A 6000-nucleotide genomic window follows, 5' to 3' on the forward strand; every position below is an offset into this window, starting at 1 on the left:
TGTATCAGGATGGAGAAGCGGTGTTGGTTGGACTAGAATTCTTGGAGCAGACCACCAAAAAAGTGAGAATGGTGAGGAACAGAATACAGGCATCTCAGAGTAGGCAGAAGGCCTATGCAGACCGTAGGAGGAGGCCTTTGGAGTTCGCAGCTGACAATCATGTGTTCTTGAGGGTGACCCGAACCACTGGTGTGGGAAGGACTCTCCGCTCAAGGAAACTTTCTCCTAAGTTCCTTGGCCCATATCAGATCACGAGGAGGATTGGGTCAGTGGCTTATGAGATAACTTTACCCCCTCAGTTGGTAAACCTTTACCTAGTATTTCACGTCTCACAGTTAAGGAAGTACGTATTTGACCTGACTCATGTGTTGGAAGCCGAGGATATACATATCAGGGAAGACCTCACAGTGGAAGTACCACCCATCGCTCTAGAGGATAGCAAAGTTGAGGAACGTCGAGGAAAGGAGGTCTGCCTAGTTAAAGCATCTGGGATCAGAGGGCGGGTGACTCGACTTGGGAGTTAGAGGAGGACATGAGAAAATCACATCCACATCTGTTCACCTGGTGAGTCTTTATTTTCGAGGACGAAAATTTTCTTGTTGGGGAGAATATAAGGCCCAATATTTCCTGCCCTAGTATTTTAAGGGTTGCCTTGCGTCTGTTGGGCCTGAGGGTTGGCCCAAAGGTTAAAAACCATTCCTAGTTGCCCTAATCTGCACTTTTCACTCTTGCAGAAGAATCAGTCATAACCTTTGCGCCTCTCGTACAGAACGCTCCGCTAGGGTTTACTCTGAACCTTCTTCGAGCCAACTCAAACCCAGCTCCTGCTTCACCTCTTTAGCCATCCTTAGGACCGCCGTGTTCACTGTGTTCGTATCGGAGTGTCCCGCTAGCTTGTTTTCCAGGTAAGGGAAGCTAGGACCTTCTGTTATTTATGTTTTTCCGCTGTTTTGGACATCTTTTCGTGTCTGTATGGATTGGTTGGTGTTGTGTCCGTTTTGGATCGAGTTAAAGCATGATTTGATTCGTGGTCTTGGTTGCTGTATGAGAAAACAGTGGTGAGTACTGGTTTTCTCGCCCAAGCGAGCTACTCTTGCCTAGGCGAGAATATCAGAGGCTCGCCCAGGTTTTTGTTGCGTGATTTGTCGCCTAGGCGACGCGCGTTCTTTTTGAGCGAGGAGTGCTCTCACCTAGGCGAGAAGGGACTCGCCTGAGCGAGACCTCGCATGGTTCCCTGTTCCCTCGTCGCGCCCTCGCCTGAGCGAGAGGGTCCCTCTCGCCTGAGCGAGCCCTGTTGGCTTGAGCGAGACAGCGGGCGAGTTTTGATGTTGTTATTGAGTGGTTCACCGATATGTGGCTTCTTTATTTGACTCAAATGCCTTACTGGAAGGGTTGTGTGATGATAGCATGATTAATATGTACATTTGAAATGGAAATGACATTTTATTGGATTGGGTATGAATTGGAAAGCATGAATTATATGAATTGTTAATTATACATGATATTTGTGTTATGGGAAATTCTTGATTGGTGGGTGGAACATGTTTAAAGTATGGGTAGGGCATAATTCCATGACTCTTGTAGTGAGAGATCTTGGTGGCGCCTCATCGATTGGACGTAATTCCATGGACCCTCTTAAGGGGAGTCCCTGGTGGTGCCTCGACAAAAGGACGTAATTCCACGAGGGGTCGTGGTGGTGCCTCGGGGCCAGGGCGTAATTCCACGAAGGTCACGTGGTGGTGCCTCCTGTAAGGGTATAATTTCGTGAAGGCCTCGCGGTGACGCCTCATTGCTAGGACATAATTTCATTACCATGTGGTGGTGCCTCAGTTACGTATCCGGATAGCTAAATCTTAGGGTTTTATATGAATGGGTATTGCATATGTGGGTGTCTGCTATGTGTGTTTGAATGTGGAATGGTATGTTGAGTGTCTGATATAATGACTTCTTCGCTAGCTTACCCTTTCACTTGCTTGTGTGTTATGTGTGGTCTCTTCCTTTGCAATGATCATCAACCTTGTTAATGTGAGCAGATGTGAGAACCCCTAGCAGTGGTGATGGTAATAGAAATGCTGCAGCTTGATGGATTGGACAGGTGTTGGGCCCACTGTAGGGCCCTTTACTGGAGGATTTTATTATTTATGTTTTCTTGTCTGAACAAGACCTACTATCTTTAATTGTGTTCTTTTCAGTACATTTCTAGTTGGGCCATGGGGCCCTTTTCTTGTAATCCGGGTATATTTGACGTATTGTATACTTTATACCCTAAACCTCGTACCCTTTGAATATTCATGTATGTGATGTTTTATCAATTGAGGTTATTCAGTTTTTGGGATGTTACATTTATGGTATCAGAGCGGTCGACCCTTAGGTGTGTGGACTTGGGTGTCCGCTTAGTTTTCTCTGTGTCATTCTGGGTATTTTTCGTTGGTGGTGCTTGTGTGGCTTAATGAGTGATGCACGATGGAGATCTGATATGTGTGAGTCGCGGTTTACGGCATGTGCGTAGAGGAAGTGCTCTACCGGTTATAGGTATTGTTCGTGTGGTGTAGCTTACATATCCGAGCTTACATGGAGTGCACTTGGAGGTCTAGTGGTTACTATTGTTGTGAAGCACGATCTGGTCTAACGAGTGGTGTAGTGGCTCATGCATGGTGCGATAGAAGTCCATATAGTGACGACATTTCGTGGCTTGTGCGACAGTGGTACGTGGTTGGCGATTGTTGCATCTTGGTGTTATGACAGTGCAGTGAAGGCTGGTTCTCTAGCAAAGGCTGCTAGGGCAGGGTCCGGTGTTATTCCCATGGTGGTGGTGTTGTGAAGAATGTTGGTTTTGCTATGTAAGACCCGAGAAATTTAAATAATTAATTAAATAATTATTTAATAAATGCGGGTAGTATGAGCCTTTAAGGCATTTAATGCGGATTGCTATGATATGGAAAAGTATTAGCTCAAGTAGTTTAGAGTACTTTAATTGTGTGAAAGGACTTGAGTTCAAGTCCTATGTATGCCAATTGTGTGTTACTTATTTGTTTTCATTTTTAAATATATGTTGAGCATGAATATGAAATGATATAATCATTTAATTATATTAGTCATCACAAAACATGAATTGGTTAAATGGTTGAACATTGATTTGGTATTTGTATGGTTATGGGTTGAACCCTTGGAGAACCCAAATTAAACTTTATTTTTCTTTTTGCTATTTTGGGTTTTGGCTTGAATTTGAAGGGTTAAGGGAAACCCTAGATGCATGGGCAGCCAAGGGAGGCTGAAAAACGGACCATAAAGAATCAATGAATGATAATAAACATTGCCATTAAACCTTAAATTCATTTTTGGTTGTTATGTAGCTTTAAGGCACCTTTAAAAGGCCAATGTGAGGTAAGAAGAAGGGTTTTGGCAAGTTGTGAGTGTACTCAGAAAACAGAACACGAATTTTGAGAGTAGTAAGGTTGGAGTGAAGCTTTGAAGCTGAATTGGGAGAGAAAGCCAAAGGGAGATCATTGAGGATCAAGAGAGAATTCACAACAAGTCCAAAATTTAAGCCAAGGGAATCAGGTTAGGGGAGTTATACTGCGTTTAATTGTAGTTCTATGAATAATTGCATGATTTATAACTCATTATGTATGATTTATCCCTTGCATTGCTTGAGAATCGTGTTTCTAGAATTTTTCCAGAAACCGCCTGGTGGGTGATGAATTTTCGCTAGGCGACTCATACCATTTCAACTGCATTTCTGGGTTGCGAAGGGAAACCGCCTAGCGGCACGAACGAGACCGCCATAATTCAACCCAATTCTGGGTTTTTTTTTATGAAGGGCCTGGCGGTATTGATTGAACTGCCAGGCCACGCGAGCCATGAGGCTTGGTTTTGATGTTTTTTTCTGGATTTTGGGCAGATTTGGACTAGTAGGAAGTGTAATAAGATTATTAATTAACCAAATCGAATTGAAAACTTGTGAAATTTGGGGCGTGATAAGAATAAAAATTGGGGGAATGAGACATACTCACATTTTAGGGTTTCATAATTGGGAGTTTCTATAGTGGTAGCAATCTAAGGGGAAATGTGAATGAATACGTGAATGGGAAGTGTTAGGAATGAACTGGAGTCCCAATAACTGGGTTCATATCCTATGGACTTAGAAATTGAGGGAAATTAGAGTTGTTGTGAAGGGGGTAAGGTTCGCAGGTGCAGGAACCGCCTGGCGGCACCCCTTTAGCCGCCAGGCGCCATACCAGGCGATGCACGTGGTGTTTTGTTCACGAAAAACGCTATTTTTCGTACTTTTCGCGCACAGAAACTGCCGGGCGGTATTTAAGTCCCGCTAGGCGCCACATCCTCACTTCTGGGCGCTAGGCGCCACTATGTTCTTCTAGTTCGCGCAGTTTTCGTAAAACTGCATAACCTAGTTCGTTAACCGTCCGATTTAGGTTAAATTTTGACAGGTGGTCCATAACATGTGTTTCTTCACTTTGAACGGTGGAGATTGGATTTCGAGGTCAATTGCTAGAGATATACGTTACTCAATATTGCTGATTTTGGAGTCGTTAAAATGCATGAATAACCTCTTGATAAGTTCTAGTAACTTCTAATGAAGCACGATTGGGTTATGTGGTATGTCTCTATCAATTTGAATGTTCCTTTGGGTTAGTCACATGTAGAGAATTGGTTTGGTGAAGGCATGGGTGTCAATATTAAATTGCATTGGTGCATAAGATCATGTGCTTAAAATTGTTAGAATGCTCCTGCTTATATTTTGTTTGAGCACGCTTGGGATTGTCTATATGACTACGGGATGAATGCACATGTGAGGTGCTATAAGGCCTGGAACATTATAGATGGCAATGCCTTTCATTAGGGGTACTCTAGAATGAGAGCAAATGAGAGCAACCTGTGTGAAGTGTGCTTGAACCTAAACTAAAACCAGTATTGTGCAAGTACTGGTGTAGCGCCTAACGGTGGTGATCGACCCGCCAAGCGACAACGTAGAAACAGGGGGTTCAAGATCACGGTGGCGCCTGGCGGTAAGGAGAGGTGCGCCAGGCGGAGTCTGTAGTTTAGTAAATACTAAGGCACGCGGCGCCTGGCGGCATAGGAAGTCCTGCCAGGCGATAGTTGCAGTGGTAGTGAAGATTAAGGCGCTTGGCGGTACGTGTCCCCTGCCAGGCGATCTGGAAGTGGCAACGCTTGGCGGTACGTGTCCCCCACCAGGCGATTTTGCTGTAGCAGATTGGTGTTATACTTGTTATGATGTGCGTGATCTATAAGGCTTCTAGGATATTTTAAAGGTCGGCTTGCTGGTGTTCCTTGAGTTGAGCTCAGAACGTATCCCTTCTCGGGTAGGGGTTAAGCACGTGACATTCCTCGAGTTGAGCTCGGAATGACATCCCTCGAGTTGAGCTCAGAATGGCGGATGAACACGAAGTACCCTTGAGTTAAGCTTGGGTTGGCGAGTGTTGCTGGTGTGGGTGTGCTGGTTGTGGCCAATACGGATGGGTCTAGATAGATTGCCCTCCACAGTAGTTAGCTGACGAGTTGGTAGTCTTGGGACGTTACGAACTATGTTCGTATTTGGGAACTCCACCTGGCGTTACGGTGTATGATCCGTAGCAATGGTTTCCCGCACGTGTTCTATCGGTTGTGGCCGATAGGTATGGCACCAAGACACCTTGGGGTACTCATTAGAAGACGTAGAACACGATTAACATGGTGGTGGCCGATGGATTTCCTTTGGTGTGATTGTATGATTGTATATTTGTGCCATAGATATATATATGTTTATTTCGTTAGCTCACCCTATCTGCTTCTGTTTGGCAATGATCGTATACGCGGTACACGGGAGCAGATTATGTTGCAGGTGGATCTGGTGAGGCATAGAACCAGAGCGGGGCTAGACTGGGATAAAGAGTTTTCTAAGAGTTTTATTGTTTTATGATTTGGAATAATTTTGTAAACACTTTGCGATACTTATGATTTAATCAAGTTTATGATTTGGAT

The sequence above is a fragment of the Vigna unguiculata genome, unplaced genomic scaffold (genome assembly GCF_004118075.2).
Source record: "Vigna unguiculata cultivar IT97K-499-35 unplaced genomic scaffold, ASM411807v1 contig_626, whole genome shotgun sequence".
Lineage (NCBI taxonomy): Eukaryota > Viridiplantae > Streptophyta > Magnoliopsida > Fabales > Fabaceae > Vigna > Vigna unguiculata.